General features: G+C 37.0%; 1 pseudogene across 1 annotated transcript; it reads left to right on the top strand.

Moving 5' to 3' along the window:
- Positions 1-407: 407 nt before the first annotated feature.
- LOC108527108 (probable UDP-sugar transporter protein SLC35A5 pseudogene) lies at positions 408-2,714 on the top strand (annotated as a pseudogene). The gene has a single exon (XR_001884693.1). The product of XR_001884693.1 is annotated as a probable UDP-sugar transporter protein SLC35A5 pseudogene (transcript).
- The last annotated feature ends 7,315 nt before the right edge of the window (positions 2,715-10,029 follow it).

Genomic DNA, 10,029 nt, shown 5'->3' on the forward strand with positions numbered 1-10,029 from the left:
AAAAAAAAAAAAAAAAAAAAAAAAAGATAAAGGGGTTCCGCAATAGGCGGCTTAGAAGCAGAGGCTCTTTTGCCTATACCTACTGTAACTTCTCCACCTATGGACCCTAAAGGCTACTGCTGCTACACTATAGGGCCAGACAGTTACTGTCTCAGCTCTAGGATGCAATTAAAAAACAATGGAATGGGAAAACAGTGCTGTAGTCATCTTATAATATACCCCTTGTCAACAATATATACATTCCTGCTAGGTGCCATATTCATTGCTTTAAGCTCAAGGCACATATTACTGATGAAGTATGCTGCCAATGAAGTATGATTATCTTCCAACTACTGTGAATGTGTGCTCAGAACTGGTGAAGCTAGTTTTCTGTGTGCTTGTGTCATTCTGTGTCATAAAGAAAGGCCATGGCTGTTGTCTTCTCAAATTTTAGCATTATAACAACAGCTCTTCTATTCAGGATAGTGCTGAAGAGGCATCTAAACTGGATCCAGTGGACTTCCTTCCTGATTTTGTTTTTGTCTATTTTGGCCTTGACTGCTGGGACTAAAACTTTACAGCACAACTTGGCAGGACATGGGTTTCATCATGATGCCTTCTTCAGCCCATCCAATTCCTGCCTTCTTTTCAGAAGTGAGTGTCCCAGAAAAGACAATTGTATAACAAAGGAATGGACTTTTCCTGAAGCTAAATGGAACACCACAGTCAAGGTTTTCAGTCACATCCATCTTGGCATGGGCCATGTTCTTATTATAGTCCAGTGTTTTATTTCTTCAATGGCTAATATCTATAATGAAAAGATATTGAAGGAAGGGAACCAGCTCACTGAAAGCATCTTCATACAGAACAGCAAACTCTGTTTCTTTGGCATTCTGTTTAATGGGCTGACTCTGGGCCTTCAGAGGAGTAACTGTGATCAGATTAAGAACTGTGGAATTTTTATGGCCACAATGCATTTTCAGTAGCCCTTATTTTTGTAACTGCATTCCAGGGCCTTTCAGTGGTTTTCATTCTGAAGTTCCTGGACATGTTCCATGTCTTAAGGGCCCAGGTTACCACTGTCATTATCACAACAGTGTCTGTCCTGGTCTTTGACTTCAGGCCCTCCCTGGAATTTTTCTTGGAAGCCCCATCAGTCCTTGTCTCTATATTTATTTATAATGCCAACAAGCCTCAATGTCCAGAATACGCACCTAGGCAAGAAAGGATCCGAGATCTAAGTGGCAATCTTTGGGAGAGTTCCAGTGGGGATGGAGAAGAACTAGAAAGACTTACCAAACCCAAGAGTGATGAATCAGACAAAGATACATTCTAACTGGTACCCAAAGAGTTGGCAGCTCTCTCGAATCTTATTTTCACATTTTCAGTGTTTACAATATTTATCTTTTCACTTTGATAAAGCAGAAATGTTTCTAAATCATAATATTATCTGCATATATCTGGCTACTCCCTAAATGGTTCCATCCAAGGCTTAGAGTACCCAAAGGCTGAGAAATTCTAAAGAACTGATTTATGAGTAACAATATGAAGAATTCATTAACATCTCAGTACTTGATAAATCAGCAAGATATATTTGCAGATTATTTTCCTTGGCCTTCAAGCTTGCAAAAAACTTGTAATAATCATGTCAGCTATACCTTATATATACACATAGAGATCAATTTGCCAGATATTCACAATTACGTAGTTCTGGTTCACATGCCAAAGTCTTCCCTTTTATAACATTATAAATATATAGGTTGTCTCTTGAATTTTGAGGCCCTAGAGATAGTCATTTTGCAAGTAAAGAGCAATGGGACCTTTTCTAAAAATGTTGCTTGAAGGACCTAAACACCTGGCCATACCATAGATTTGGGATGATGCAGTCAGTGCCAGTGCTAAATATTTTGCTGAAGAAGCAGTTTCTCAGACACAAAATCTCAGAATTTTAATTTTTAGAAATTCATGGGAAATGTGATTTTGTAATAATAAATATTTTTTATGTTTTAAATGTGGTCTCAGTCACCATAGTTTACCATTGACTTAAGCATTTAACCAGCCCAGGTGGGGCATTTTTCTCTTAGTTTGGGTATTACCAAAATCTTGACGTCTTACTCCTGAATTATTACATTTTGGAGAATCAAAGGCGGTATTTTATTTTATTAGTTATTAATTCAGTTGTGACTATGTATTCATTCCAACGAGTTGAGATGCTGGCTTCAGGATAATCAGATTGTCAGTACGCTGATACCTAGGAGGTTTTAAAGGATCATAGCAATGTGACCTTTTACCTGTATAGAATATTATTACTCTAAAATAGGAAGACCCAGTAATATATAAGTCACTTTCAGTGCTACTTCACACTTATTAAGTGCATGGTATTTTTCCATGGTATTTGCATTCAGCAGTTACTCTTATAGATAGAGAAGGTCCAGAGTGATGATGATTTTTAAATGAGCAGCAAATGACTTGCTCAGGGTCGTGCAGCTGCAGGTGATGATAAAAAGAGTGGGTTTAACTGGCAGGCCCACTACCATACTGTATGTTTACAGACTACCATACTGTAAATATGAGCTTTATGGTGTCATTCTCAGAAACATATACATTTCTTCTCTCCTTTCTCTTAAGTTTCATGCAGATGAATATAAGGTAATACTGTTATAGAATTCATTTGTGATATCCACAATAATATGATTGGCAAGAATTGGTGGAAATTTGTAATTAAAGTAATTATTTTTTTAAAATGATAAAGGGGATATCATAGCTGACCCCACAGAAATACAAACTACCACCAGAGAACACTACAAACACCTTTATGCAAATAAACTAGAAAATCTAGAAGAAATTGATATATTCCTGAACACATACACCCTCCCAAGACTAAACCAGGAAGAATTCCAACCCCTGAATAGACCAATAAAAGTTCTGAAATTGAGGCAGTAATTAAAACCTAACAACCAAAAAAAACCCAGGATCAGACAGGTTCACAACTGAATTCTACCAGAGGCACAAAGAGGAGTTGGTATCATTCCTTCTGAAACTATTCCAAACAACTGAAAAGGAAGGAATCCTCCCTAACTCATTTTGTGGAGCCAGCATTATCCTGATTCCAAAAGCGGAAGAGACACAACAAAAAAAGAAAACTTCAGGTCAATATACCTGATGAACATCGATGTGAAAATCCTCAATAAAATACTGTCAAACCAAATCCAGCAGCACATCAAAAAGTTTATCCACCATGATCAAGTCAGCTTCATCTTTGAGATGCAAGACTGGTTCTACATACACAAATCAATAAATGTAATCCATCACATAAAAAGAACCAAAGACAAAAACCACATGATTATCTCAACAGATGCAGAAAAAGCCTTCAGTAAAATTCAACATCCCTTCACGTTAAAAACTCTCAATAAACGAGGTATTTATGGAACATACCTCAAAATAATAAGAACCATTTATGACAGACCCACAGACAATATCATACTGAATGGGCAAAAGCTGGAAGCATTCCCCTTGAAAACTGGCACAAGACAAGGATGTCCTCTCTCACCACTCCTATTCAACATAGTAACGGAAGTTCTGGTCAGGGCAATCAGGCAAGAGAAAGAAATTGAAAAAGGGTATTCAAATAGGAAGAGAAGAAGTCAAATTGTCTCTGTTTGCAGATGACATGATTGTATATTTAGAAAACCCCATCCTCTCAGCCCAAAAACTCCTTAAGCTGATAAGCAACTTCAGCAAAGTCTCAGGATTCAAAATCAATGGCAAAAATCGCAAGCATTCCTTTACACCAACAACACACAAGCAGAGAGCCAAATCATGAATGAACTCCTGTTCACAATTGCTACCAAGAGAATAAAATATCTAGGAATACAGGTGACAAGGGATGTGAAAGACCTCTTCAAGGAGAAATACAAACCACTGTGCAAGGAAATAGAGGACACAAACAAATGGAAAAACATTCCATACTCATGGATAGGAAGAATCAATATCGTGAAAATGGTCATACTACCCAAAGTAATTTATAGATTCAATGCTATTCCCATCAGACTACCATGGACATTCTTCAAAGAATTAGAAAAAACTACTTTAAATTTCATATGGAACCAAAGAAGAGCCCATATAGCCAAGGCAATGCTAAGTAAAAGGAACAAAGCTGGAGGCATCACGCTGCCTGACTTCAAACTATACTACAAGGCTACAGTAACCAAAACAGCATGGTACTGGTACCAAAACAGACATATAGACCAATGGAACAGAACAGAGACCTCAGAAATAATACCACACATCTACAGCCATCTGATCTTCAACAAACCTGTCAAAAACAAGCGATGGGGAAAGCACTATTCAGTAAATGGTACTGGGAAAACTGGCTAGCCATATGTAGAAAATTGAAACTGGACCCCTTCCTTATATCTTATACGAAAATTAACTCAAGATGGATTAAAGACTTAAATGTAAAACCCAAAACCATGAAAATCCTAGATGAAAACCTAGGCAATACCATTCAGAACATAGGCATGGGCAAGGACTTCATGAGGAAAATGCCAAAAGCAATTGCAACAAAAGCCAAGATTGATAAATGGGATCTAATTAAACTAAAGAGCTTCTGCACAGCAAAAGAAACTAGGGAACCTACAGAATGGGAGAAGATGTTAGCAATCTACCCAACTGACAAAGAACTAATATCCAGAATCCACAAGGAACTTAAACAAATTTACATGAAAAAAATCAAACAACCCCATCAAAACGTGGGCAAAGAATATGAACAAACACATCTCAAAAGGAGACATTTATGCGGCCAACAAACATATGAAAAAAAGCTCAACATCACTGATCATTAAAGAAATGCAAATCAAAACCACAATGAGATGGCATCTCACACCAGTCAGAATGGCAATTATTAAAATGTTGAGGAACAATAGATGCTGGTGAGGCTGTGGAGAAATAGGAACGCTTTTACACTGTTGGTGGGAATGTAAATTAGTTCAACCATTGTGGAAGACAGTGTGGCAAATTCTCAAGAATTTAGACCCAGAAATACCATTTGACCCAGCAATCCCATTACTGGGTATACACCCAAAGGAATATAAATTATTCTACAATAAAGACACATGCACACATATGTTTATTGCAGCACTATTTATAATAGCAAAGACATGGAACCAACCTGAATGTCCATCAATGATAGATGGATAAAGAAAATGTGGTACATATACACTGTGGAATATTATGCAGCCATAAAAAGAATGAGATCATGTCCTCTGCAGGGACATGGATGAAACTGGAAGCCATTTTCCTCAGCAAACTAACACAGGAACAGAAAACCAAACACCACATGTTCTCATCCATAAGTGGGAGTTGAACAATGAGAACACGTGAACACAGGGAGGGAAACAACACACACCAGGGTCTGTTGTGGGGTGGGAGGCAAGGGGAGAAAACTTAGACGACAGATGAATAGGTGCAGCACACCATCATGGCACATGTATACCTATGTAAACATAGGTATACCTATGCAAACCTGCACATAATACACATGTATCCCAGAAATTAGAGTAAATTTTTTTAAAAAATGAGAGCACGCCTAAATGAAATAAAAACTGAAAAAGTAGTACAAAGGATCAATAAAATGAAAAGTTGGTTTTCTTCTGAAAAGATGAAAACATAATAAACTGCTAGCTAGTCTAAGAAAAAAAGATCTAAATACACAAAATCGGAAATGAAAAAAAAAAGACATTACAACTGATACCATAGAAATAAAAAAGATTATCACAGATCACTAACAAACTGGAAAACCTAGAGGAAACGGATAAATTCCTGAACACATACAACCTGCCAAGATCAAATCAGGAAGAAATAAAACACTTGAATAGACCAATCATGAGTAATGAGATTAAATCACTAATAAAGTCTTCAAAAAGGAAAAATGTCCAGGACCAAATGGATTCACAGTTGAATTCTACCAAACTTCAGAGAAGGATTAACACTACTTCTCCTCAAACTATTCCAAAAAATTGAAGAGGAGGGAATTCTCCCTAACTCATTCTATGAGGCCAGCATTTTTCTAATACCAAAACCACACAGATGTAACAACAACAACAAAAGAAAACTATAGGCCAATATCCATGATGAACATAGAGACAAAAATCTTTAACAAAATACTAGCAAATTGAATCCAACAGCACATCAAAAAGATAATACACTATGAACAACTGGAATTTATACCAGGGTTGTAAGGATATTATATAATATAAGCAAATCAATACATATAATACATCATATCAGCAGAATGAGGGACAAAAACCACCTGATCATCTCAATAGATGAAGAAAAAGCACTTGATAAAGTTCAATATGCCTTCATAATAGAAACTCTCAACAAGCAAGGCATAGAAAGAGCATATCTCAACATAATAAAGGCCATTTATGACAAACCCACAGCTAACATCATACTGAATGGAGAAAAATTAGAAGCCGTTTCTCTAAGAACTGGAACAAGACAAGGAGACCCATTTTCACTGCTATTCAACACAGAACAGGATGTCCTATCCAGAGCAATCAAGCAAGAGAAATGAATAAAAGGAATCCAGGTTGTAAAAGAGGAAGCCAAATTGTCCTTCTTTGCAAATGACATGATTTTATATTTAGAAAAACCAAAAGATGTCACCAAAGAACTCTTAGAACTGATAAACAACTTCAGTTATGTTTCAGGATACATACATACAAAATCAGTAGTGTTTTATACACCATTAATGAAATAGCCAAAAAAGAAATCAAGAAAGCCACCCCATTTACAATAGCTACAAAGTAGAAATACCTACAAACAAACTTAACCAAGGCGTTAAAGATCTCTATAAGAAAAATTACAATACACTGATTAAGAAATTGAAGAGAACAAGCAAATAGGAAGACATCTCATGCTCATGGATCAGAAAAATTAATACTGTTAAAACAACCATACTGCCCAAAGCAATCTACAGATTCAATGCGATCCCTATCAAAATACCCGTGTCATTTTTCACAAATACAGAAAAAACAATCCTAAAATTTGTATGGAACCAAAAAAGAGCCAGAATCTCTGAAGAAATCCTGAGCAAAAAGAACAAAATATATGGAAGCATCACATTACCTGATTTCAAAATATATTACAAGGCTATAGACAAAGAATCATGGTATTGCTATAAAAATAGGCACATAGACCAATAAAACAGAATAGAGAACCTAGAAATAAGTCCACATATTTTACAGCGAATTGATCTTCAACAAAGCCATCATGAATATATAAGGAAAGAATGTCCTCTTCAATAAATCGTGCTGGGAAAACTGGGTAACCATAGGCAGAAGAATGAAACTGGACCCTATCTCTTACTATATGCAAAAATCAACTCAAGATGCATTAAAGCCTGAAACATAAAATCCAAAACTACTAAAAGGAAACATAGGGAAAATTCTTCAGGTCATTGGTCTAGGCAAAGATTTTATGGCTAAGACCCCAAAAGCTCAGGCAACAGAAACAAAAATAGACAAATGAGACTTAATCAAACTAAAAAGTTTCTGCACAGCAAAAGAAACAATCAACGAAGTTAAGAGATGAGCTCTCGAATGGGAGAAAATATTTGCAAAACTATTCACCAGATAGGGGACTAACATCTGGAATATACAAGCAACACAAATAATTCAACAATAAAATAAACAAATAATCCCATTTAAGAATGGGCAAAGGACACAAATAGACATTTTTCAAAAGAAGACATACAAATGACCAACAAGAATATGAAAAACTTCTCAACATCACTAATCATCATCTTACACCAGTTAGAATGGCTATCATTAAAAAGATGAAACACAACAGATGCTGGTAAGGATGTGGAGAAAAGGGAATTCTTATACATGTTAGTGGGCTGTCACTAACAACCGCTATGGGAAGCAGCATGAATAGTTCTCAAAAAACGAAAAATAGAACTACCGTACAATCCAGCAATCCCACTATGGGGTATTTATCTGAAGGAAAAAAACATCAATATGTCAAACGAGTACATACATCCCATGTTTATGGCAGCACTGTTCACAATAGGAAAGATATGGAATCAACGGATGGGAGTTCATCAATGGATAAATGGATTAAGAAAATGTAGTACATATACACACAATGGAATGCTATTTGACCATAAAAACTGAAATCATGTCATTTGCAGCAACATGGATGGAACCAGAGATCATTATGTTAAGGAAAATAATGCAGGTACAGAAAGACAAATATTGTATGTTCTCACTCATATGTGGGAGCTAAAAATGTTGATCTCATGGAGGTAGAGAATAGAACGATAGTATCCAGAGGCTGAGAAGCATGTATGGATGGGGGGGGCAGGGTAAAGAGAGATTGATTAATGGCTACAAACATGAAGTTAGATAGAAGGAATAAGTTCTAACGTTTAGTAGCAAAGTAGGGTGTCTGTAGTTTACACCAATATGTTATATATTTTTAAATAGCTAGAAGAAAAGACTTGAAATGTTTCCAATACATAGAAATAACTACTCAAGATGATGAATACCTCCAATACCCTGGCTTGATTATGACACAATCTATGCATGTGACAGAATATCACATGTGCCCTATAAATATATAAAATATTATGTATCAATAGAAAATTAATGATAAAAATAAAAGAAACATGTTGTAATAGCATGTTCTCAGCAATAACAAAAAAGAACAGGGAAAGAATTCTGCAATTGCCTTTTATACTATCCTCTGATAATCCGGCTAATTTTATTTATCTAATTATTTTGATGTTAATTCTTAACGAGCATTAAAATTGGGTCTGCTTTGACGTGGAATTTCATGTTTGTCAGAATATGTTTTGCCTAACGGTTTGAAAGAGAGAGAAAGTCTGAAAACCAAAGGACAGAAAAGGAAGAATAAAGTGATTTTAAAACAATTTTGAATTGGTGTTAAGAAGTAGTAAAGGCAAAAGAAAAGCCATTCATAAAAGCTTGGATAAATTAAAAAGTCATCAAAAGAGCCTACTTTGCCTGGGATGGAGAGGGCTCCTAGGATGATGGACATACAGTGCTGAAGCCAGCATAGTCTGGGGCAAGCAGGGATGACTGGACATCCTGGAGAGAGCCTGAGGTGTTATGGAATACATGCTATGTGCACCTTATTACTGCCTAAACCCGGAGTGTTCTGAATTCTGAAACCCATGTGTCCATAAGAGGTCTGAATACACATATACTGTCTCTGGAAGGGACAAAAGCACTGGCCATAGCATCTGGGAAAGAAATGGGTGGCTAGAAAACAGGGACAAGGGCCGGGCGCGGTGGCTCAAGCCTGTAATCCCAGCACTTTGGGAGGCCGAGACGGGCGGATCACGAGGTCAGGAGATCGAGACCATCCTGGCTAACACGGTGAAACCCCGTCTCTACTAAAATACAAAACTAGCCAGGTGAGGTGGCGGGCGCCTGTAGTCCCAGCTACTCGGGAGGCTGAGGCAGGAGAATGGCGTCAACCCGGGAGGCGGAGCTTGCAGTGAGCTGAGATCTGGCCACTGCACTCCAGTCCGGGCGACAGAGCGAGACTCCGCCTCAAAAAAAAAGAAAAAAGAAAAGAAAACAGGGACAGGAGAGAGAGTTTTTCACTGCAAATTATTTCCATCTTTATAAATACTGAAATTATTGGGGGGAAATGTGGTCAGCATTAATTTGGGGTCTCTATGCATCTGAAACAATTAAGTTTCCTGGTTATTTATAAAATCAGTGATTTCCAGTATCACTTCAAATTACTCCCTTACTCTTTTTTGGCCATGTGTACTATTACTATGGACTGAATTCTTCCCCCAACAAATTTATATACTGAAGCCCTGAGCTCCAATTTGATGGTATTTAGAGGTAGAGCCTTTGGGAGATAATTAGGTTATATGAGGTAATGAGGGTGGGTCCCTTATGATGAGATTAATGTCCCTATAAGAAGAGACACTAGAGATCTTACTGTCTTCTTCTCTGCCCTCTCTTCTCCTCTCTACTCCTCTCTTCTCTTCTCCTCTTCTCTCTC

Source organism: Rhinopithecus bieti, unplaced genomic scaffold (genome assembly GCF_001698545.2).
Source record: "Rhinopithecus bieti isolate Rb0 unplaced genomic scaffold, ASM169854v2 scaffold_3062, whole genome shotgun sequence".
NCBI classification, from domain to species: Eukaryota; Metazoa; Chordata; class Mammalia; order Primates; family Cercopithecidae; genus Rhinopithecus; species Rhinopithecus bieti.